General features: G+C 34.1%; 1 protein-coding gene and 1 long non-coding RNA gene across 4 annotated transcripts in view; one reads left to right on the plus strand and one right to left on the minus strand.

Moving 5' to 3' along the window:
- NAALADL2 (N-acetylated alpha-linked acidic dipeptidase like 2) overlaps nt 1–27,066 on the plus strand; it is a 1,339,397-nt gene that overhangs the window by 63,701 nt on the left and 1,248,630 nt on the right. The gene's annotated exons all lie outside the window — the stretch shown is intronic.
- Nucleotides 4,127–21,094, minus strand: LOC121034009 (uncharacterized). Its single transcript, XR_005792244.1, has 3 exons — nt 20,933–21,094; nt 15,432–15,438; nt 4,127–4,137 (listed from the first exon to the last, which is right to left on the minus strand). It is a non-coding gene; the product is annotated as an uncharacterized LOC121034009 (long non-coding RNA).

Consider the following 27,066-nt stretch of genomic DNA (forward strand, 5'->3'; position numbering starts at 1 on the left):
TTATATTATATTATATTATATTATATTATATTATATTATATTATATTTTACTGTTTTGAATTAAAGAACCTGTTGATTGGGGAGAATAATCCTTTTTCCAACTTCACAGTAACATGTTATACTTTCTAAGTGTGTGCACACGTCTTAGGCACTCAAAATACTTGGTATAAGTAAAAATAATCTTGGTGTTTTTTATAGAAAACTTTGACAGCGCAGGAGGGGTGGGGGAGTCCATTCAAAAGCAAGGGAAAGTAAGGGAAAGTGAATGCCTAAACAGCTACGAGAGGGAAGTTTCTTGAGCTCTACTCATCTCTCTCTATGCTGTTTAATTCTGGTGTTACTTAAATTGAAGCACTCTTGTCCATTTCATAGATCTTCATTGCCCTTGGTATTTCAGAGGCAGAGTATTATGACTTTTTTTCTGTTAATACAGTCATTTTAGTATTTAACATGTCTGTGCATTATAAAGTGAGGGTTGCATCATACATATAGCTACACTCAAGAGAGAAGACTAAAGTCTAGAGAAATCTTTGGCTTTGGCTGAGATTTCCTAACTTTATTTCTATTTATTTCTATTAATGATTTCTGGCACAGTCTCATGAATAAAACAAGGCACTGGATGTTTTTCTTGGCTTTTCTTAAAAAAATATAAAGGTAAGCTAATAAGGAAATATTTAACATGCCTAGTCAGTCCAGTTTCTGAAAGTAGAAGACACAAGTTATAGGGCATGAGGCAGCGTTTCCTACCCCTCAGGCGGCATGTCTCAGTACTGTAATGGTACCAAAGATGTCTGCTGTATTTCTGCATCTACAAAAGGATTTTCCAGATGCTGTAAGTAGTCCTTGATATCAGTGTTCCTTAAGAAAGTCTAACTATAACTTAACTATTTATATTTTCGTTTATATTACCTCAGTCTATGATAAAAACAAAAGTTAGTAATAGGTAATACTTCTTTTTGACGATCTGGCTCAGTTTACCTTATTGATAAGAAAGGTAATTGTTCAAACTACTTTTCCTTTAAAAATGCCTTTTTGGAATTTTAGTTTAATAATTTACTTAAAACAAAAAATGACCGACTGAGATTTTGCTTTTTTCCCTTAATACTAGAAATGCTATTTTAAAAAGAATGCAATTTTGAACAAATAGAATTACCTTGAAGTGGTGAACATTTTATGGAATGTCTTGTAATACAAGAATAACAAAATGGATTGCTTTTAAAATTTAATAATTTTGCAAGAATAAAAATATGTCCAAGTTATGGCTAAGAATTTCCTTTTATTATTAAAATATAAAGTACTCCTATTGTAGTAGATCTTCTAATAAAATATATTCCATCCTTGTTTCTTATTACTTACTGCTAGGATGAATGATTGTATGCTATTTAGTCTTTCAGTTTTCAGTATTTTCTGTGGAAGGGTCAAATCAGCAATTTTCACAATATAAATGGTGAATCTTGACATTATTTTTCAAAAGTAGGAAATTTTAAGCTACAGGTTTCTCTGTAGCTTGTGCACCAAATACTGCTACCTTAATGCATAGAAAATCTAGGCTAACTTTCTCTGTGTTACCAGCTTTTATAGAGGAACAAGCCAAACTACTCTACCTTTTGCTTGAAATGGGGCCTGCCCAGTAGGACAAGAGTAGACCTGATTCTAATCTTTGGAGCATTGTATTTGTCTCTCTAGAGCTTTAGAGAAAGAAAGGAAGGAGCAGTCTCTTCCTTTGGTCCCTCTTCCTCCTGCTTTTCTTTTTATCCCTTTTTTTCCACTTCAGAGGCTGGTATAAAAAACAAATATCTTATTATTGACTGTATGCTATTTGATGGACTATTTGCTATTAATTAGTATTTATAACAAAAACATTTTATTAAACATGTTTATTAAAACATGCAAAAATTAATTAAGGAACTGTATTACATTTAAAATGTATCATCTTTGTTTTACCTTTATTATTTGTATTAAAATAACTTATTTTATTTTAATTATATTTCTTAAAACTTTAGCATGTACTGTGTATCATGCAGATTAATAAAGGTGTATGTTTGATATTATCATCTTACCAATCCTCTTTTTTATTATTATTATTTAAAAAAAAATTTTTTAACGTTTATTTTTATTTTTGAGACCGAGAGAGACAGAGTATGAACGGAAGAGGGGCAGAGAGAGAGGGAGACACAGAATCAGAAGCAGGCTCCAGGCTCTGAGCCATCAGCCCAGAGCCTGACGCGGGGCTGGAACTCACGGACCGCGAGATCATGACCTGAGCTGAAGTCGGACGCTTAACCGACTGAGCCACCCAGGCGCCCTCCAATCCTCTTTTTTAAAAATTTTAGATTGGAAACTTTACCTCTTTATCTCAATGAAATGGTTAACCTTATTTCTGTATATCATTTTGGAACTTCACTTAAAAACAAAATATTACTCTAAACTGTTGCTGTAAAAGCATTTGATCTGTTCAACGCTAAGATGCTGTAGTCACTCAGTGGAAGCTCTTTGCTATGCAGCTCTTCTGTCAATTTACATATTTTGCCAGTGGTTAGACAAAAAAAAGATAGCTAGCAGTCCCATTTATATCAAAATTATATTGTGAGGTAATTATAATGTCTGTGGTGAAATAGTGTTTAACTCAGTTTTCTTAGGGGAACAAAATATTTTATTCTACAATTAGATACAAGACCTCAAATTCATATGTTCTGGGGGACAGTAGCAGTTTAATATTTATTTATTTATTTATTTATTTATTTATTTATTTATTTATTTATAAATAATTGGGGAGGGGCAGAGGGAGAGGAAGACAGAGAATCTACAGCAGGTACCATGCCCAGGGTGGAGCTGCACTCAGGGCGTGATCTCATGATGGTGAGATCATGACCTGAGCTGAAATCAAGAGTCCAGTGCTTAACTGACTGAGCCACTCAGGCAGCCCTGATTTTCTTTTTAAGTAATATGGTGATGACACATAAAGATTTTTAGGAAGAAAGTAATGGTTATCCTAGTAAATAGTTGTCCCTGGTTTGGTATTCTACCTTGACACTACCCTGGGTGCATTTGGATACTAATGATCAAATCGAAATAAGTTAAGGGAATTAGTGGCTCAAGTAGGCATTTCTCATTTTTTTTAATGTTTAAAAAATTTTTAATTTATTTTGAGAGAGCACAAGCTGGGGAGAGGCAGAGAGAAGGAGAGACAGAATCCCAAGCAGGCTTTGCGTCATCAGTGTAGAGCCTGTTGCGGGCCTTGAACCCACAAACCACAAGACCATGACCTGAGCCAAGATCAAGAGTTGGACGCTCAACCGACAGTGCCACCCGGGCACCCCTACATTTCTTAGTTTTTTAAGATTGGAGGAGACTGGTCTCTAAGTCTCTATTCTAGCTACCCATTTAAATATTGTCTTCAGATTTAAGGGATATTTCCAAACTCAAATTTGTTCTCTGATTTACTATGTTCCTTATTATAGTATTCTTTATTTTTAAAATGAATATTCTGTCCTCTTTTACTTGAGGGAATGACACCTTACCTATTTAGTGCCTATCATAAGATGGCTAGTGAATAGCATGCTGAAAGGAGATTCTGGAAGAATCTGGATATAAGTGGTCATCACCAGACTACTGGCACTGCGACTGGTTTTATGGAGGTAAAGAAGGAGGAAGGATGCACCAAAAATAGATGCCACCTATCTAAAATTAGCTCCTAGTTCATTAATAGTAGTACAAGTTTATTTCCAATCTGTGTCACTGGACATCTCTGTATAAAGAAGTGTTTTCTATTTTCATAGACATTTTCTTTAATCCCAGCAAATAAACTCTTGAAAGCATGGAGTTGTCAAAGAAGAATCAGCCTAAACCATCTCCACTAAGGAAATGTTTCCAAGTATATAAATTGGTCATAACATCAACTGTGTATACAGATGGCAGCACTTTAAAAAATTTTTAAATATGGTGTAGGTCAGTACTGTTATCTTAATCTGATTATGTATCTTCAACTGATAAGTTGTCTCCAATAGAAATCCATTTTGTAGCCATATAATATTATGGAGTGAGGGGGGAAATCCCTTTGTAAAAATTCTCCACTACTATCTCCATAATCTCTACTTCACTGAGTTTCATCCAAGTGCGAAAATGAAAAATTATAACCTGCCAAGCATCAGTGGCAGAGTGAAATGAAAAAATTGCGAGTTAATAACAGTGATGCCTCAAAAAAATTTCCTGGCCAATTTAACATTGCTTCATCCAAGGTCACTTCCCAGAGCTGATTATTTTTAGTAATTTGCAGATGAGACCATTCTACCTTGGTCATGGTTAGTGAAGATCAAGAAAATGCCAGAGAAGGTTTAAGACTCAAGGTTATCTATCTTTCTCAAATAAGATGCAAACCACAGTTCCACTTTATTTTCTTAAGACCTAGCAGAAAATAATTTTCAAAGAAAAGAAACTTAAAGCCAGTAAGATCTTTTATTGGAGATATAAAGCCACAAAGTGAAACACTAGGGATAAGGGTAGTAGCAGAAAGACTATTTAGTAGATCCTTAGGTAGCATTTCATGTGGGAAAGAAATCCTCAAGATATTTTTCTAAAATTTTTAGTCTGACACTTAAAAAAAAAATAGTAAAACTTGCTGTAGATTGTACTTGGTGTAAACATTGATTATGATGACTATCTACACCTTGTTTTTAAGCTTTTAGAAAATGTCCGGATTTACTTTTTCTTGTCCAATTTGAAATTTGAAATTACATTGTTAATAATCCTTTAAACAGTCTTATTTTTACACATAAATAATTCAGATAATATAGACAAATATAAAAAAAAGCTTTCCTTTAATTTTGCTAATCACAGCTAACTTGTATTGATCTTTTAGTATAACTTTCCATACCTGTGTATCTCTGTGTGTATGTGTATGTATATGTAGGTAAAAAGAGAGACAGATAAGTAGAAAGATAGTTTTTTTTAAATGAGTCTTCATGCAAAGTATATTCATATTTTATCTAACCCCTTGCCATGGATACATACTTTTTTAATTTTATTTTTTAGAGAGAGAGAGAGAATGAGAGAGAGAGAATGAGTGGGGGAGGGGCAGAGGGAGAGGGAGACACAGAATCTGAAGCAGGCTCCAGGCTCTGAGCTGTCAGCACAGACCTGGATGTGGGGCTTGAACCCACGAATCACCAGATCATGTCCTGAGCTAAAGTCTGACACTTAACAGATTGAGACACCCAGGTACCCGCCATGGATATTTTTCTATGTCAATAATTATTGGTTACATTCTCATTTTCAGTGGCTTCAGACTGTGTTTGTAGCATCTGATATTTGTGAACATTTAGGATGGTTTTCCACCATATAAACAGTTCTGAGCTAAACACAAGTCTTTATATATCAGATTATAAAGTAAATTTTAAAACTTTTAAAAATGATGAAGATTTAGACATTTGATACTTACTGCAAAATGCTCTCCAGAAAGATGTAAACATGTATTTCCACTAGCACTGCATTCTTACAACAAGGGTATTCTTTATTTAGGCAGGTGAACTTTGATATTTCAACATTGGATTTGTTCATTAGTCATATATTTTCAAATATTTAGTAGCCATTGCACTGTCTTTTGTGAATTTCTTGTTCATGTCTTGCTTTTTCCCCCTATTAGTATAATCTTCTTTTTCTTATTGCCATTTAATACCAACTCTATATTTTTAAAGGATATTAGTCTTTTGTCTCACCAGTTAAATTTTTTTTTCTATATTGTCAATTCTAATTTCATTTGTATTTCCCCCAATAGTTGTTAATCTTTTCCTTATAGTTTCTGGCCAATGAGCCATGCTTACAAAAGCTTGTCCTACATGAAGTTATATGACTAATTATTTAACATTTTCCTCTGTTACTTTTTTATGTTTAATGTTTAATCTGTAAAGAATTTATTCTGAGGTATGATTTAAGACAAGAGTCTAGCTTATTTTATTTCTAAATGGCTAGGTTAGTGACACTACCACTTGATGACTAGTCCAGCCTTCCTCATTGATTTGGAATGCCTCAGTTATCATGATAGATGTTTTTCAACTGGTCTGAGGAGCTTCAGGCATTCCATGATGTGCTCTCAGGGAATGTCATTTACAATCTGGAAACTAAGTAACTGGTTTTCTCTTCTTAACCTTCTTTAGATCTTCATTGAAATATCTGTGAATTTTTTCTGACTAATTTTTTCCATATTTTAATGCAGTTTCTGCATTTTTTATTGAGGCATAATTGACATATATTAATTTCAGATGTACAATATAATTTCATTTGTAAATATTGCAAAATCACCACAATAAGTCTAGTTAACATCTATTACCATATGTAGTTACAAACGTGAAGTTTCTTCTTAATTTTTGAAAATCAGCTTTATTGAAGTACAATAAGTATACATATTGTATGATATATACATTCAGTAAAGTTGTATACCCCACAAGTACATTCAGGATAGAGAAAGTTTCCATCACCTGAACAAACCTCCATTGTGCCATTGCAGTTGATCCTTTTTCTCTACTGCTAGCCTCTGGCAACTATTGATCTGCTTTCTACCCATAGCTTAGATTTTTCTAAGAGTTCATATTAATTAAACAATACAGCAAGTAGTCTTTTATGTCTGGATTTTTTTCACTCAACATAATACTTCTGTGATTCATCCATGTTGTTTGTGCTCAAGTAGTTTATTCCTTTTTTAATCATGAGTAGTATTCAGTTACATAGATATACCACAATGGGTTTATCCACTTATATATGGATATCTGGGTATCATAGGTATAGCTGATTTTTGGCTATCATGTATGTAGTTACTATGAACAGTCTTATACAGGTCTGTGTATGGACATGTTTTATTTCTCTAGAGTAAATACCTAAGAGTGGGATTACTGGGTTGAATGATAAGTGTGTATGTAATTTTACAAGAAACTTTGTTAAGAAACTGCCAATGATTTTCTTAGGTGCCTGTACCATTTTGCATTTGCACCAGCAATATATGAGAATTGTAATTGTTTTACATGCTTCACAGCACTTAGTAAGATCAGTCTTTTTATTTTGCCTTTCTACTGGGTGAATAGTTGTATCTCACTCATTGTGGTTTTAATTTGCATTTCCTTAATGGCTAATGTTCTTTGCATTTCCATGGAAATTATAGAAGAGTTACTTCTCCAAAAACCCTGCTCAAATTTTAATTTTGATTTTGTTGAATAAATTTGGGGACAGTTGACATTGAACAATATTGAGTCATTCAGTTTATGAACAAGTTTTGTATTTTTGTTAATTTGAATATTTAACTTATTTCAATGAAGTTTTACAAGTTAGACAAAATAAAAAAAATCATCCCTAGGTATTTCATAATTTGATGTTATGTTATTTGAACATATTAAAATTAAAATTTCTACTTTTATATTAAAAATTTTTATTAAAATTAAATTGTTAAAATTTAAATTTCTAATATTTATATCTAGTATATTTTGTACAGTTGGTTTCTGTACATTTGAGTTTATTCTGTGTATTTGGTAAGTCATATTTTAGTTATAATAGCTTTGCATATATTTCCTCAGAATTTTCTGCATGAACAATTTTTTTCTGAAAAAAGTTTTTCTTCTTTTTTTTCAAATTGTATGCCTGTATTTCTTCTTTTTGCTTTATTTTACTAGCCTAGATATTCAGTACAATATGATATATATATAGTAAATGCCAACATTCCTTTTTGTTCTTGATCTTAAAGGGAAAACATTTAGTGTTTTTAGTATTTCACCATATAAGAATGATGTTAACTGTGGGATTTTCAGAGATGCCGTATTAGTCTGCTTGGGTTGCCATAATAAAATACCACAGGCTGGGTGGCTTAAACAGCAGAAATGTATTTTGTCGTAGTTCTGGAGGACAGGAGTCCAAAATCAGAGTATTGTTAGAGTTGGTTTCTGGTGAGGGCTCTCTTCCTGGCTTGTGGATGGCTGCTTTCTTGCTGTGTCCTCACTTGGTCTCTTGTCTGTCCAAAAGGAGAGACAGAGGCAGAGGCAGAGTGTGAGAGATGGGAAGGACAGATTGGGAGAGAGAGACAGAGAGAGAAATTTGTAACTAGTCCTATTGAATTAGGGCTCCACTCATGACTTTATTTAAACTTAATTTCATTAAAGGTCCTGTTTCTGAATACAATCATATTGCGGGTCAGAGCTTTAACAAATGAATTTGGGGTGAACACAATTCAGACTGTAACACATATCCTGTTTCAGATTAAAAGGTTCCCTTCTGTTTATAATTAGCTTAACATATCATGAATAGATGCCGAATTTTGTGAAATACTTTTTGGCATCTATTGAGATGATCATATGTTTTTTTCCTTTTTAAAAAATATTTTAGTATGGGAAATCACATTATTTTTGGAACGTTAAACCCATCTTGCATCTACTTGGTCACATTTCATATGCCTTTTATATGCCTTTCATGTATTATTTTTTAAGCGCAATATATGTTTATTATATGCATTTAATCTATATATTATATATTTTAAATATCAGAGAACTAAATTTGCTAAAAGTTTGGTAGGAATTTATTTTCATGTGTGTGATCATAAAAGACATTGATCTGTAGTTTCTTACAGTTTTGTTTGGTTTTGGATCAGGCTAATGTTGGCTTTATCATGTGAGTTGGGAGATGTTCCCTCCTCTTCCACTTCATGGAGTAGCTTATGTAGAGTTGATACTATTTTTTACTTAAATATTCGGTAGAATTCCCAGTGATGCTATCTTGGCCTGAAATTTTCTTTTGGAAAGGTTTTTAAACTTGAGTTTAATTCTTTTCTTTGATAAGGGCTATTTGGGTAATCTATTTCATGCTGAGTCATATCTTCCAAGGAATTTTTTTTCACCAAGTTATAAAATTGTCCATAATATTATTTTCTAATGGTTTTGTCTGTAATCTGAGTAATGTCCTCTCTTTCATTCCTGATATTGGTAATTTGTTGTCATTTCTCTTTTTCCTTGATTAATCTGTTTGGAATTTTATCAATTTTATTGATTCTTTCAAATAAATACTTTTTGGTTTCACTGATTTTCCTGTATTATTTGTCTGTCTTCTATTTCATAGATATCTGCTTTTACCTTTATTATTTTCTTCCTTCTGTCTATTTTGTGCTTAATTTCCTTGTTTATTCTTTTTAGTTTCTTAAGGTAGAAACTTAAGGAAAATGATTTAACAATTTCCTTCTTTTCTAACATAAGCATTTAATGCTACAAATTTGTTTCTATGCACTGTTTTAGTTGCATCTGCAAGTTATGATATGGGGTGTTTTTGTTTTCTTTGTATATATATAAAAACATATAAATTACATTATGTATAACTTACATATAATATGTTTATATAATTTATGTAATTATATAAATATAATTAATATACATTAATTTATATTATATGTATAATTTAAAATTTAAGTTTAATTTTATTTATTTATTTTGAGAGAGAGAAAATCCCAGGCAAGCTCCACACTGTCAGCACAGAGCCTGACGCAGGGCTTGATCTCCTGAACTGTGAGGTTATGACCTGAGCCAAAATCAAGAGTCAGATGCTTAACTGACTGAGCTACCCAGGTGCCCCATCAATTGATATATTTCTTAATGTATTATGTTTTTTTTCCCTTTTGACCCATGTGTTGTTTACAAGAATATTGTTATTAGATTAGTATTGGAATCTAATATTGTGGAGTTTCCAGATACATTTTTGTTACTGATTTCTCATTTAATTCCATCGTGGTATCATACATTGTATAGTTGCAATCTTTTTAATTTATTGAATTTGTCTTATGACCTAGAGTATTGTTCATTGTGGTGATAGTTCAACGTGCACATGAAATAAAAATGTTCTACAGATGTTAATTAGATCATGGCAATTGATAATATTTTTCAAGTCTTCTATATACTTACTTTTCCTGGACTTGTTATACCAATGATTGAGAAAGACATGTTCAGATATCTTACTGTAATTGCTATTTTTGTATTTCTCTTTACATTCCACCAGTTTTTACTTCATGTTTTTAAAAGATATTTTATTAAGTGAATAAACCTTTAGGAATGCTATGTCCTCTTGGTAAATTGACCTGTTTAACACTATGTAATTATCCTTTTCATCCTGATATTATCCATTGCTTTTAGATCTTCTTTTCTGGTGTTGATGCAGCCATTCTAGTTTTTCTTTTAAATAGTGTTTCCAGATTGTTTCTTCCTCCATTTTTAAATTTTAATCTGTGTGTCATCATACTGACAGTAATTTTTATTGGTAGCTAGTATATAGTTTTTATTCAATCTCTACCTTTTAATTACATTTTTCAAACCATTTATAGTCTTAAGTTATTATTCCTATGTTTGGGTTTAAATCAACTCTCTCTCTCTCTTTTTTTAATCAACTGTCTTGATATTTGTTTTCTATTTCTCTTATCTGTTCTTTGTTACTTTTCCCCCTTCCCTTTTTTTTAGATAAAATGAATATAATTTATGATTCCATTTTGTATTCACTGTTTTTTCCCATCTGTACCTTTTTATTTGTTTACTGGTTACCCCAAAGTCTGCATTATTTCTAACTTTTCAGCTCACCAACAAATATGCTGCCTCATGTAAATGTGAGAGTAATAAAAAATACACTGTTTATTTCCCCATACCTTCTTGTTTTCTTGCTTTTATAATTTTACCTCTCTGTATGTTAAAGAACTTACAATAATTCACTATTATTTTCTTATATGATTATCTTTCAAAAAAATTTTTTTTTCAACATTTATTTATTTTTGGGACAGAGAGAGACAGAGCATGAACGGGCGAGGGGCAGAGAGAGAGGGAGACACAGAATCGGAAACAGGCTCCAGGCTCTGAGCCATCAGCCCAGAGCCCGACGCGGGGCTCGAACTCACGGACCGCGAGATCGTGACCTGGCTGAAGTCGGACGCTTAACCGACTGCGCCACCCAGGCGCCCCTAATTATCTTTCAAAATGATTAAAATGGGGGGTGCCTGGGTGGCTCAGTCAGTTAATCATCTGACTCTTGATTTCAGCTCAGATCGTGATCTTATGGTCATTGGATCGAGCTCCGTGTTGGGCTCTGTGCTGACAGCATGGAGCCTGCTTGGGATTCTCTCTCTGCCCTTCCCCTGCTTGTGTGCTCTCTCTCTGAAAATAAATGATGAATAAATATTTATTTAAAAATGATTAAAGTGGGAAACAGTATGCTCTGTATTTACCCATGTATTTACCATTTTCATTACTCTTCATCTTTTGCATAGATGAAAATTTCCATTTATATCATTTTACTTCTACGTGAAGACTTCTTTTTGTGGTTCTTATGGGCTGGCAAAGAATTCTCTCAATTTTTTGTCTGAAAAAATATTTCTTCACTTTAATTACTGAAAAATGTTTTTGTTGAGTGTAGGTTTCTGAATTGATGGTTTTATTTTTGTGTTGTTTTCTTTATTTCAGTGTTTTGAAGCATTCTCCATTGTCTTTTGTTTCTCAGTTTCTGATGAGAAATTGGATATAATTCTCATCTTTATTCTTTTGGAGTTAAGGATGTCTTTTCCCCCCCTCTGTATGCTTTTACTAAGGCAAGACTTTCTAGAGTTTCCTCTGGATGTCCCTCAGTATTTTTTGATGTCTCTCCTAAGTGGTGGAAATCTTTTTCCCAAATACTGTGAACTCTGCCAATTGTTCATTCTACTGTTTTCCAGTGAGTCTTTTCCTGGTCTCCAGTGATTTCTCCTCACATAGGCCAAATCAGTAGCCACCTAACTCCTGAAATGGACCTCCATGCAGATGTTTAGAGCTGTCTCTGTGCAGTGTCTGTATCCTTGGTATTCTTTCCTACAAATTCAACTGCCTGGTCTTCCCAAACTCCTGTCTATTTCCTTAACATAGTGAGACATCCAAGGTCTATTTGTCCTCTTCCTTCCATGATACTTCTTGGAGACTGCCTCCAAGTAACAAACTGGGGCAATCATAAGACTCATCTTTCTTGTTTCTCTTCTCTTAGAAGTAACAGTCCAATGTTACTGTTGTTTAATGTCTGAAAACAGTGTTTTCATATATTTATTTTGGTTTTCTTGTTTAAAGTGGAAGTGGTAAGTCTGGTTTCTGTTACTTCATCTTTATTGAAGTTGAAGCCTAGAATTTCTTTTGAACAAGACATACAATGTCAAAAGATAAGCTTGAATTCCAGTGATATGTTGATGTTGTATATAAGTCCATCTGTTTCTGGATTATTCATTCTGTTACAGATTTATTTATTTATTTGTCACCAATGTCACACCAACTTAATTATTTTATCTATTTTTAAATGAATCTGTTCTTCAGTTATAGTTAGTTTTAAAATTATTTAATTAGCATGTTTCTAACTTCATTTAATTTCTGATGTTTCTTAGAATATATCTTTTTTTTATATATTGGTAAGATTATCTGGAGCCCCATATCATGTCCTGTGAAGTCCAAAATCCCTTGCAGGGGTAGAGTAAAAGATGTGTTTCATATTGTCACTATTGTTTTTATGAGCTCCTGCTTTTATTGAATAGATTCGTTTTAAAGATCCTCTTGTCATTTTGTGCTTCCTCAGTTTACTCCCTATTGTGTTGTCCCAGATGTGAGACTCAACTTCATTACAGAGTCCATTCACAAAAGGCATATGAGGTTACATTTTATTAAGTGTTTGGGTTTGGAAGGCCAGGATTGTGATGTCATAATACACACAATTTCACATAAAATATGAGACATCCCTGTTTTTAAAAGTCCGTCTGTTACCTCAACATCAGAATTTTATTTTACCTGTTTTCAACCCTGTGCCCTGTCTTTGCCTAATTTTTAGTCTTGCTAATGTTTCTTTTTCTCTTTCTCTGCTTCTCAGCTCTTGGCTCTCTCCCTGCCCATATTTAAGTTTTGATCACTTCTAGTGCAAAAAGGTTAAGCTGTCTTTTTGGTTTTACTGGAATGTACTAGACTCTTTGGTTGCTTTACCTAAAGTGAATCATCAATTATTGTTTTCTAAATTCTGGTGCCCACTGTTGAGATAATGAATTTTTCATCTCACTGAATTTATAAAATGATGCAATTTATTTCTATTTTAATTTTTTAAAATTGAAGATGTATATTATTACTAGGAGATTTGATAGCTGTGGTGGCACTCTAGATGCTCCCGCCTTAATCATAGTCTTGTATAAGTTTCATAAGAAAATAATTAATTATGTGAAGACCCATATGAAAGTTATCTACAATACATAAAAATATATGCATACATATATATGTGTGTATATATATATATAGAGTTTCTAATTCAAGACATCTAATATGAAATACATATATTCATTTATGCTCATGGGTTTAATTGAGGATTATCTACATTTTTACTTGTTTCACTATTATTAGAATTAATTAGTTACTAAGTAGTTATTTAAGAATCTGTTTTAGGGAAATGAAAATGAGTTGTATGCATGGATAGATTAAATTATCTATATATTATTCATTGATCCTCTTCCAAATTTAGGGCTCTTTTTTCATAAGTGATTATGTTAGCTATCATCTTATTTCTTATTGTTTCTTCAAAAATATATAAATATTCTTATTTTTTTAATTGACCACATTACATTTTATTACCAATTCCTGAATAGAATAAATATAATTTGGAAAATAACAGTACAGCTTTTTTACTCAGTAATGTTACTATTTTATTGATTTTTGTTCCCCAAAGAATTATTTGTGTGTCATCATTTTTAAAATGCTACACTAGGTACCATCAGGCTAATCAGAAGAAAGAGTGGTGTGATACCTACATCCAAGAATATTAGTATCTAGTTGAGGTCGTAAAATAGTCACCTGTGAAATTTCTTATAAAGAATGTTTTCAAATGAATTCAAACTCAGTATTCTAAAGAGATTTCAGAAATGAAGCAGATAAGGAAATCAACAAAATGCAAAGGCATTCTATTGAATGAGAGAAGATATTTCCAAGTGCTATATGCAATAAGGGATTAATATCCAAAATATATAAAGAACTTAACACTAAAAAACCCCCAAACAATCCAATTAAAAATGGGTAGAAGACCTGAATAGACATTTTTCCAAAGTAGAAATACAGGTGGCCAACAGACACATAAAAAGATTCTCAACATCACTAATCATCAAGTAATGCAAATCAAAACCACAATGAAATATACCTGTCAGAATGGCTACAGTAAAAAAAATGTAAAAACACACGGGAAATAACGTGTTAGCAAGCATGGGGAGAAAAAGGAATCTTCATCACTGTTGGTGGGAAAAAAATTGGTATAGCCAGTGTGGAAAACATTATGATGATTCTAAAAACATTAAAAATGTCAATACCATATGATCCAGTAGTTCCACTACCGGATATTTACCTAAAGAAAACAAAAACACTAATTTGAAAAGATACATGCACCCCTATGTTTGTTGCAGCAGCATGATTTACAACAGTCAAGGTATGGACAGTCAACCACTTTCCACTGATAGATAAACAAAGAAGATGTGGTACACGTGCGTGCACACACACACACACACACACACACACAGACATGAGTATTACGCAGCCATAAAAAGGATAAGAATTGTGCTATTTGCAAGAGCATGATGGACCTAGAGGGTATTATGCTAAGTGAAATAAGTGAGACTGAGAAAGACCAATATTATATAATTCCACTCATGTAGAATCTATCAAATAAAGAAACCAGAAAAAGAACAAACCTATAAATACAGAGAACAAACTGATGTTTGCCTGAGGTAGGGGTATAGGGTGATGAACAAAATGGGTAAAGGGGAAGGAGAGATAGAGGCTTCCAGTTATGGAATGAATAAGTCACAGGAATGAAAAGCACGGGAATATAGTCAATGTTACTGTAATGCTGTCCTATTGTGAAAGATGGTAGCTACACTTGTGGTGAGCACAACATAATGTATAGAGAAGTTGAATCACTACATTGTGCACCTAAAACTTATTAACATTGTGTGTCAACTGTACTCAAATAAAAACATTAACAAAAGAGGGCAGGTTGATCCAAGTATGTCTTTTGCTACCAAAATACCATAGGACATTTATTATTGGTTTCATACTAATCTACAATACTGACAAAAAGATACTTTGGTGATCATGCTCTCTGTACTGTCTCCCTTTGTTTTCTGTAATGGAGCTTTGTAAATGTCACATTCCAGGAACAAGTACCTCTAAAATATCGACTTCACTCCACCCTGCCCCACCCCATGCTTCTTGTCAGTATTCAGATAGCAATCTTAGTTATAAGCAATTAGTATATTTTAAAAATAATGTGTTTTCAGACATCAGTTATGCATCTGCTCATTTGCTCCACTGCTGTATATATGAAAGGGAATATTACCTACCCTGAGATGCTTATATTTTCTTCCTGGGGAAAGGAAATTACTACTTTGACATCAGGACACAGTAGCTCACCTTCTGTTTGCAGACACTTCAGTCTTAACTTGGTAATTCGACTTTACTAACCAAGAGTTTTTGAAAGGGCCCATCAAGCCTTTATGAAATGACTGGAACAAACAGCTCATTTCTCATAGTTGCCCTAGGAAAACCACTTCATCGAATATAATCTTAGTAGAACTCATTTGGATTAATTTGAAAGGCTTCCTATGAAGTTATTACCGAACAAAGATGATTAAAATTGATCTGTATACTGTCATCTAATAAGAGTGGTTTGTTTTTATATTACCTTTGTTTTAAATCATGAGTATGTACAGTTTGTGAACAACTCCTATGATATACAATTCTGTTATTGCTAAATTTCTACTAATTTTTCACTTGATGAAAGAAATTATGAAAAGCGTGTTTTTATGCTTAATGGGAAGGAATTTCAAACTTAAGTTTTTTATAAATGTTATACACAGAAAAAATAGTAACTTTTTTTGAAATTTGAAAAAAATTACAAAATTTGAAAATCGAAAAAAAACCAAGAAATGAATGAATTTGAAACCCTAATATTTGACAGTAGTATTACAGTTTCTAAATTATTCCTTAGGTTTTTTAACAGTATATTTAAAAAGTATTAGCTAAGAATTAATTGTGAAAAGCTCCCTTGCTATAGTTACTTTTAAAATTAATTTTAACTTTATTTTTGAGCGAGTGTGTGCATAGGGCAGGGGCAGAGAGAGAGAGGGGAACAGAGGATCTCAAGCAGGCTCTGTGCTGACAGCAGAGAGGCTGATGGGCTTGAACCCCCTAATTGTGAGATCATGACCTGAGTTGAAGTCAGACACAACCGACTGAGCCACCCAAGCACACAAAAATTATTTTTGAAATCAATGTGATTTTCCTATAGTAAAATATGTATATTTTCAGTGTTGATTGTAATGTGAAGTTGTTTTCAACTTGAAGATTCTTGTGTTTGGTTTGTTTTCTATATTATTAGAGAAAATGAACAAATTTTCACATTCCAATTAAGACTTGGATTTTTGTTTTTGGGGGGGGAGTTGTTGCTATTTACCTATCATCTACTGATTATTAAATATTACATAAGGAACTCCTCATTTATGCCAATAAAACATTCTTTTGTCATAAAAATCAGTATGATTTTTCATCTTTAATTGTAGTACATCCCAAACAATTATCCTAGCAGTTCCTTTTCATATTCTTGAAATCATGTTTGCTTGCTAGATTTCATTGAAAATAGTGTTGATCATATATTAGGATTTTCTTTTCCTGGTAAGGTTATATGTAGCATGGCAAGTGTTTCTGCTTTTATCTTGGATATTGTTTTTTTCTTCTTCATCAGTTTTAAGAACTTCTACCTGAAGAAAAACTAGGTGACATATTTAGCTAATGAATAGTTGATTTTGCTCTTGATTAGTTTTGAGATGTTTTAAATTCAAGTTGAAAATTTGCAAATTGTTCTTTCTTGAAGAGAAAGTATTTGATTCGGTTATAAGGCCAGATTGACACAAGTGATACGTGGCACCAAGCTACATAAATGCTTTCTGATTAGTCTGGGTTTTTTTAATGTTTATTTATTTTTGAGAGACAGACAGATCATGAGTGGGGAAGGGCAGAGAGAGAGGGAGATACAATCCAAAGCAGGCTGTCAGCACAGAGTCCGACACGGGGCTTGAACTCATGAACTGCAAGATCATGACTTGAGCTGCTGTTGGACACTTAACCAACTGAGCCACCCAGGTGCCCCTATTCTTTAAATGGTGGTACAGTAGATTATTCTGTTATCTTGCTCACATCCTTTTACATGTTTCTTTCAGAACTTTCCAGTATGTTTCTGTTTCTTGCTGATTTCTTCCTGAAACTGGAATGTCATTTAAAAAATAACTAAAACTCAAATGCCTGTAGAAGTCATATAAGTAAAATAGGTGAATGGATGTGAAGGTGATCTGTAACGAACACAAGGCCTCCCTCTATGCTGGTGAGAAAGTGGGGGAATTCGGGGAATCTCTACAAACTGGAGAGTAAATGCCATATTTAGGGGAAGTAGTCATTAACCAGCTTCAGCCAGTGCTTGCTAAGTGGGTATGATGGCCCACAGTTGTGAGATCTTCCAGTTGTATAGAGAAGTTAAAAATCTGTGTGTGTGTGTGTGTGTGTGTGTGTGTGTGTATGTGTGTAATTTCCTGATTTTTAAAAGTTTGGCAAAAAATTTTTAAAACACACTCTGTAGACTAATGCTGTTTGGCATGTCAATAAACTACCTATGAACAAATTGCTTTTGGATCTATCATTTAAAGTTTTGTCTTTAAAAATAAGACTTTCCAGGGGCGCCTGGGTGGCTCAGTCAGTTGAGCATCTGACTTCGGCTCAGGTCATGATCTCTGGGTCTGTGAGTTTAAGCCCTGCGTCAGGCTCTGTGCTGACAGCTCAGAGCCTGGAGCCTGCTTCGGATTCTGTGTCTCCCTCTCTCTCTGCCCCTCCCCCCACTCATGCTCTGTCTCTCTGTCAAAAATAAACATTAAAAAAAAATTAAAAATAAGACTTTCCAGGGCTCCTGGGTGGCTCAGTTGGTTGAGCATTTGACTTAGGCTCAGGTTATGATCTTACAGTTCATGAGCTCCAGCCCCGTGTTGGGCTCTGTGCTGAGAGCTCAGGGCCTGGAACCTGCTTCAGATTCTGTGTCTCCTTCTCTCTGTCCCTCCCCCATTCATGCTGTGTGTGTGTCTCTCTCTCAAAAATAAATTTAAAAATAAAAAAAAGTTTTTTAAATAAGACTTTCCATCTAGTAATGGTTTAGGCATATTTTTTTATGCAAAGTGATATTTAAAAATATTTTTGATTGCCAACTTTTTAAACTTATTTAAATATAAACCAGGCCCAAGGTTGACAGGTTGGATGGCAGGCTGCTTAGAGACCATCTTCCTCTCTTCCTTCCCAAGTCCATTTCTTTTTCTGTGCCTCCACCTGATGTGTTGTACTATCCTTATTTCTCAAAATTAGTTAATTAACAAGTCTAGGTAATTCTAACTTCCTAATAGCTTTCATATTTATATTTGCCTTGATATCCGTTTCCAAAGTTGACATCCATCTCCACATCTATCTTAAACACTTTTGTTGACTCCACCATCCGGTTTCATATGTGTAATGCCACCATTTCCTAACTGGTCTCTTTTTGCTTGTAGTCTTTCCAAATCCATTCTACACACTTGGGATAGAGGAATGACTTAACTATAACATAAATCATAGTCCTCCTTCAGGTATTTCAAGTATTCTTTATTGACTTCAGAATAAATCTAATTGCCTTAACATGACCTGTAAGCCCTTTATTTTCTGGTCTTTGGTTACATGTCTAACTTCCTCTCTTGCCATACCTCCTCAATATTCCATGTCACAATCAGATTGAATACTTTCAACATTTATGTTTACTTTTGTTAATAGGTCTTTATAAATGTGGTTCTCCAGCCCAGGCTTCTTCTCTTTACCCATTTTGCAGCAAGTTGATGTGTGAAGGAGAAGATAGATAAACTATTAAAAAAGTTCAGATGTATTCTTTTTTTTTAAATTTTTTTTAACGTTTATTTATTTTTGAGACAGAGAGAGACAGAGCATGAACGGGGGAGGGGCAGAGAGAGAGGGAGACACAGAATGTGAAACAGGCTCCGGGCTCTGAGCCATCAGCCCAGAGCCCGACGCGGGGCTCGAACTCACGGACCGCGAGATTGTGACCTGAGTTGAAGTCGGACACTTAACCGACTGAGCCACCCAGGCGCCCCAAAAAGTTCAGATGTATTCTAGTTGCATTGAGCACATGATTGTCCCAGTTGCTCTGTCAAAGACCAGAAACCTGGTCAACTTTTTAACAAAGCAGACATTATAAAAAAGACTTTCTAAGAAAGTAGCCCTTACATGATAAATCTCTTTGTACTCTGGACTTTTTCAAGGTAAAGTCTCAGTGATTTGAATTATTCAGATAGAAAAATCTCTGACATTACAAAGGTATCTCATAATTTCTCTGAGTCAGCAAAATATCTCTCTTCTCTTTGTTATCTCTGTCTCTCTCTCACACACACAACGCACCTACAAAAATGCCAAACAAATTCTATTAATGAGAGTTTATTAGAAGTAATAATCATGGTTCACACCAAAATTTGGAGAGAGAGAGCTTAATTAAAGATTTTAGATTTTTAAATATGACGATAACATTTTCGAAGTAAATAATTTCCTTATAAGTCATTGAAACAAGATCATCCAAAATATTCAACCTGAAGACCAAGCTTGCCCTTGGCAAGTTGCTGAAATGAATGAATGAATGAATGAAAGGTTTTGTTTGTTTCTTTTTGCGCTTCATGTCTTTCGTTCACTGTCTTTCTTTTACTTACATGTTTCCAATATTTCTTTCAAAAAATGCCATGTACAATGGCATTCTATGTGTCCCACAGAATACAGTGGAATCATTATCTTATGTGTCCTGTAATTTGTCCTGGTATTAATATAGCCCAAGTTTGAATGGACTTTTTTGGTAGTCACAGCACACTATGAACTTAGAGGCAACTAACGTTGTTAGATGATGAGATTGATATTAACAAACTCTCATTTATTTTATTAAAAATGCTTAAACAATAGCAGTGCCATTGGGGTCAGTGTGGAGTCTTGCATGAGGAAAACAAATAATTTATATACACAAATTCTGGTTGTACATAATAAATCCACATTTTTATCATTGTAACTCATAATCTGTCATTTTGATATAGTTTTGTGGCTTAATCCACATCAAAAATAACCTGTTTAAAAGCATTAATCAATTATGGTCACCTAATAAAGTATGCTGAAATTTTTGTCTACTTCTTAGACAAGTGCACTTTGTTTAAGCTTTCCAGTAACAAAGATATGTTATAGGTTGGTTTAAGTGTAAAAACAGAACCTAAAACAGGATAACAAAAATGGAGTAACAAGAATAACAACTGCTTAGCGCTAGCTGGATGAATTGAAAACAGATGAAAGATAATTCTATCTTACGGGATTTTGCTGTGTGCCAGAACTAATCACATTAACTTTAACCCACCTGAGGCTTTATATTGCCTATTTATCTCGTCTGTGGGGTATTCTTTATTTATGACTTTGCTATTCTTATATTGACAGATTATTTCCAACCTGTGCTTAAATATAACAATTATATTTCTTATTATTTTAATCATCACAATTGTATGATGCTCTAACATTATTTTGCTTTTTTCCTCTTTTTAAAGTTAGTTTGGGGACAGAGTACAAGAACAGTATGCACTTCATTTTCTTTTTATTGAGGTGTAATTGGCACATTATGTCAGTTGCAGATGTGGAAAGGAATGATTTGATATTTGTATATATTGCAAAACAGTCACCACAACAAGTCTAGTTAACATCTGTTACCTTACATAGCTACAAAATTCTATATTCTTGTGATGAGAGCTTTCAGGATCCACTATCCTAGTGGATGTAGTATGCAATACTGTATTATTTACTACAGTCACCTTGCTGTTTATTACACCCCTCTGACTTATTTATTTCATAACTGGAAGTTTGTACCTTTTAACCCCCTTCACTCACTTTGCTCACTCCTTACCTTAGGCAACCAGCAATCTATTTTCTGTATTTATAAGCTTGTTTTTTTTTTAAGATTCCACATATTAGTGAGATCATATGGCATTTATCTTTTCTGTCTGACTTAATTCAGTTGGCATAATGCCCTGAGGTCAATCCATGTTGTTGCAAAAGGCAAGATTTCATTCCTTTTTATGGCTGAAAAAGATTCCATTTTATATACATACCACATTTTCTTTACCGATTCATCATCTATGCATGGACACTTAGGTTGTTTCCTGGTCTGGGATGTTGTAAATAATGTCACAGCATGGGGGTGCATATATCTTTTCAAATTAGTGTTTTCTTTTTCTTTGCATAAATTGCTGATTGTATTATAGTTCCATTTTTAATTTTTTGAGGAACTTCCATACTGTTCCACTGTGGCTACACCAGTTTTCCTTCCCACCAACAGTGCACAAGGTTTCCCTTTTCTCCATATCGTCACCACCACTTATTTATTGTCTTTTTGATAACAGTCATTTTAACAGCATTGGGGTGATATCTCAGTGTATTTTGATTTGCATTGTTTTGATGATTGGTAATGTTGAGCATCTTGTCATGTGCTTGTTGGTTATCTGCACATATTCTTTGGAAAACTGCCTATTCAGACAGTTCTGTTAAGAGAAAATGACAAAAAAAGACTTTGTTTCTATAAATATGGTTGGTCTCCTTATTTATTTTTTTGTTCATTTGTATGTCTTTCTATTTTTTCCTCTTTTAAATTAACAGAAGCTCATTGAAATATGATCTGCTTCTTTATGATTGTGCCCAATGTTACATAATTAATACAATATATTGAAAATTTTAGTGGTGTATGATTTAGCTACATTAAAATGTTTGTCACCACCTCATTTAATCACAAATATATCAGATGGCATTCAGTAATACAGTTCTTTTCTATCTTTGGTGCACATATAGACAGTGATAAATGATAATATTTCTTTTTTTAATAAGTTTATTTTGAGAGAGACAGAGACAGTGCAAGTGGAGAAGGGGCAGAGAGAGAGAGAGGGAGAGAGAGAGTCACAAGCAGGCTCCACACTGTCAGCGCAGAGGGGCTCTAACCCACAAAACCATGAGATCATGACCTGAGCCAAAACCAAAAGGTAGACACTTAATTTACTGAGCCACCCAGACACCCCAGGGTTAATATTTCTATATGACACATTGGGGAAAATGGATGAAGGAGGTTGCTTTAAACTAGAAATAAGCAGATGGAGTTGTGAGAGAGGGTGTTGAGCCTTCCTGGCCCTGTAAGGCTTGCAGAAGACTGAAGGGATCATCAAAGCATACTGTAGTCACAGATAAGGTAGGTAGTTCTATGAGTTGAAATATTGAAATAACAATAGTATCCATGTAATATGTTCAGATGAAAGTGAAAAATTCAGTCAGTCTTCTAGAGAGTTGTTTTTATGATTAATCACAACTGTTTTTTTTTTTTAATGTGATTTCTAGCATATAGGAGATAATCAGTAAATTTTGAGAAACTCAGAGTTATATAGACAAGCCATTTAAGTGTTTGGATACATTTTTGTCTTTTTATTCAGATGTCTGGTGTCTTTTAACATAAACACCATTTGCCACTTCTGTAATTAAAAACAAACAAAATCCTGAATAATAATAGCAGTTACATTTTGAGGGCACCTAGTATGTATCAGGCCCTTATGAGCTTATTTAATTTTCATAACACTCCTGAATAACAATTCTGATTATTATCTTTATTTTATACAGCAGGAGTCTGCATTTCATAAATTATATAAGTAATCAAAAAATGACCTGGTAAGTAGTATGGACTTAGAATTTAAACAGGCTAAGCTGATTCCAAAGCCTGGAATAAATGTGTTTGGCAGGTCTACAAGGAGCATTATTGACCTGTAGCATTTGTAGAAAAAATGAGTTTGGTTCCCCAGATATAAACTTTCAGGAGGTTCCCTCTCTCATCATCTGTCACTTTTGGCCTGTACTTCTCTATGTTCACCTTTAGTTCTTGATTCATTATCTTTGCCAGTGGTGACTTTTTCTAGAGTGTAGAGCACACTGGCTGTGCCAGTAGACTAGCATTCCTGTGTAGACCCTGAATCATGGCCTTGACCTCATTTGCATTCGGAGCCTGGAACACTTGGTTTTCAAATCCTGTCTTTGCTACTTAGTAGACGTGTGACCTTGGGCAAGCTATATAACCTTTCTCTGGCAGTTTTCTCCTCATTGTATAATGAGAATAATAATGCTATGTGCATGACATAGGATTGAGTATTAAATGATTTAATAAATATATAGTACTTGAAATATTGCCTGGCCTATAATAATTAATCGTTATTTATTACTTTTTATTATCATTTGGGAAAACTAGATCATGATCACTTTTTATAACTTTTCTATAGGAAACAATAGAGAAGTTAAGTCTTAATAGGCTGGATTTTTAAATAGCTAGCTAGTGTTTACCAGTTACATTTTATAAAGCTGACATTTTTTTTTTAATTTTTTTTTTTTAACGTTTATTTATTTTTTTGGGACAGAGAGAGACAGAGCATGAATGGGGGAGGGGCAGAGAGAGAGGGAGACACAGAATCAGAAACAGGCTCCAGGCTCTGAGCCATCAGCCCAGAGCCCGACGCGGGGCTCGAACTCACGGACCGCGAGATCGTGACCTGGCTGAAGTTGGACGCTTAACCGACTGTGCCACCCAGGCGCCCCAAAGCTGACATTTTTATTAGTGGTTTATCACTGGAATAATTGAGAACCATGTCACAATTACTAACATTTTCTGTTCAGAATTTTGAATGTTTTGTGATATATTACATGATGGAAGTGGTCATGATGCTTAAGGATACTTGTACTTAATGATAATTTTATCCTGTTCTACTTTCTTCTTTCTTTCTTTCATTTATTTATTTTTATTTTTTAAGTTTGTTTGTTGATTTATTTTGAGACAGAAACAGAGAAAGGGAGCAGGGAAGGAGCAGAGAGAGAGAGAGAGAGAGAATCCCAAGCAGGCTCCACACTGTCAGCGCCAATGTGGGCTCAAGCCCATGAACTGTGAGATCATGACCTGAGCCAAAACTAAGAGTCAGATACTTAACTGACTGAGCTACCCAACCTGCTGCCTCTGTTTTACTTTCCAATGTATTGAAATATTTGGATTTCCAGGAAAGAGGTATAAAATTGGGGCACATCTGAGTGATAGATGTCTTTTATTTTTGTTTTTAAAATGTAAGTAAGTTTTTAATTGTCAAAATTTGTTGTATAGATGTTTGTCAAAGTTATTTCAATTGCCAAGGAAATTCAGTGACAGGAAATGTTTTGCCTAATTGGTGGATTCTAAAGAATCTGTTCTTAAATGGTGGGAGGAATTTGCATGGATAATATAAAACAATAGCCAATAAAAGCATCCATCAGATGTTTTTGAAATTATATTTGGGGGCACCTGGGTGGCTCAGTCGGTTGAGCAGCTGACTTAAGCTCAGGTCATGCTCTTGCAGTTTGTGAGTTTGAGCCCCGCATCAGGCTCTGTGCTGACAACTCAGAGTCTGGAGCCTGTTTCTGATTCTTATCTCTCTCTGCCCCTCCCCTGCTCACACTCTGTCTCTCTCTCTCTCAAAAATGAATGAACATTAAAAACTTTTAAAAAATTATATTTAAATATAAGTGTTTCTAATATTCTGGGATTTCAGGGTGTATCTACAAAAATTCTACCTTTCCTCAGTCTTTTCTTGCTTTCTATTTCATATTGAAAATGGGACTCATCACTTCTCAAAATTGTGAATTAGACTGGGGATTGTCAAGTTATGTTCCCCAGTCCACAATGGCCCTCCAGCTGTTTTCATAAACAAAGTTTTATTGGAACACACACAACCATGCTCTTACATGTTGTCTATGGCTATTTCACATTGCAGCAGCAAAGCTAAAAAGGTGCAACAGAGATGGCTAGCAAAGCTAAAAATATCTACTATCTGAACAATTTCAGAAAAAAGCTTCCTAATCTGTAAAATAGATCTGAATATGTATGTGAGAGCTTATTTTAAATTGCTGTTTCATATTTTCTCTGCAGGGAAGACTACCTGTCCTCACTAGATTTTACTAAGAGCATCAATAGTATTGACTAAAAATTGGCTATTGTTTCATGTGTTAATCTTTTCCTTTCATTTATATTATAAACTTCTGTAGCATGATTGGCATTGTAAGATTATCTATATAGAAAATATAAAATATTACAAATATAGGAAATAGGAAATGTGACTATTAAAATATTGAATGGGACAAGTGATTCATCTCTTGTATGATCACATTTTTTGTGAGACTATAAGCTGATTTGTTGAAGCAATTTACTGAGGTTAGGCACATTGACTTACATAATTCATGTGACTTGAAAAGAAGACATAAAATTATGGGTATTCAAAAGCAATGAAACAAAAAAAACCAAGCTATCATGAACATCATTGTCTTAGTTCCCAGTAGCATCATTAAAAATAACACTATTGATGTTTGAACTTATTTGGCCTTATGTTTGTATGCGTGGTGTTTTCTTCTCAGAATTCTTCGCCAATTTTCATCACATTTTCTTTCACTTTTGCTTATTTCATTCTAGCCTTTTTAGTCATTATTTCTGTGACTCTTTGCATAGTTTTTGGATTATTTTAGTTTGGTCTTAGTTTGGAGACCAGATGTGACATCAGCACTCACATAGAGCTCTCGTCAGTGCAAGAGTGATAGTGGGATTACCCTCTAACCCATGCAATCTTGTGAAGAGGCATTGTGCATCATCATAGCATCAGCAAATAAAACCCATATAAAGGCCACTTCCCTAGAGTCTTCTTTCTCTTTTTAAATGTAAATTTAAATAAACACTGTGAGTAGAATTTACTAGGATCAGAATCCAATGAGAGTTAGTCCTCTATAAGGATTTCAGAACTTCCTCTAGTTCATTTGCCTGTAAGTGTTGTTTATCTGCTCTGGGGAGATGGTGCTGATTATTTAAAAATCAGAGATGAAAGAAGAAACCCCAAAGCAAGATGATTTATTTGCTTTTTGGTAAACTTGATTCTGTTTTGTAACCTTTGAAACATGGATTTTATGAGTGATAGTATTAAAATTTATACTCCCTCTAGAGTGTGTTGTTAATCATTATTGCTCTGCTGGGCCTCAGGATTACCTGTCTGCATTGTAATACAGCTTTCCTTAATATTTATATTGAAATACCAATGGTTCCTAAGACATCTCATATATTTCTATGAATGAACTAGGATTCGCAAGAAACAAGGGCTTGCCTCCAGAAATAAACTACAAAATATTAAATTCCTCTTAAAAATTTGTAGAATTTTTAAACCAGTGTTAATTCTATACTTCTGAAATAAAAATATCTGATTCTAATGGTTGTACTTAAGTGGTCCAAAAAGTAGATGCAATTATTATCTAAGGATAGTTATAAATAAAAACAGTAAACAATGTGTACTTGACGTATAATTTAGTTCAGTGCTTGGGACATTTATTAAGCCTCTATTTTGGAAGTCCTTGCAGAGATGATGTCAGGTTCCAGTCCTTGGATGAAAAGGATTGAAGACAGACATGAGTATGTACAACTTTTCAGAGTGTGCAGATACATTAGTATGTTCTTGGATGCTCCCATCTTTAGCAGAGTGAAAAAGACACCAGAAATGGAACACGGAGCTACAGATGAATTTCAGGAAAACATACTACACTTTGGGGGAAGGTTTTGAGTATTATTCACTGGTAGTAGTTGTCAGGATTTATAAGTAGGGCTTGAGGAGTGGGATGCTATCCTAGGCCCTCTGTTAAGCAGTAAGTGATTTGGAGTTACAGGGATGACCTCAAGCCAAACTTGTCGATGATATTTTCAGTTCTGCTAACTTCTTAGCACTGTTGAGAGGTCAGTCTTGGGGCGCCTGGGTGGCGCAGTCGGTTAAGCGTCCGACTTCAGCCAGGTCATGATCTCGCGGTCCGTGAGTTCGAGCCCCGCGTCAGGCTCTGGGCTGATGGCTCAGAGCCTGGAGCCTGTTTC

This window comes from Herpailurus yagouaroundi, unplaced genomic scaffold (assembly GCF_014898765.1).
Source record: "Herpailurus yagouaroundi ecotype Mexico unplaced genomic scaffold, PumYag 159, whole genome shotgun sequence".
Lineage (NCBI taxonomy): Eukaryota > Metazoa > Chordata > Mammalia > Carnivora > Felidae > Herpailurus > Herpailurus yagouaroundi.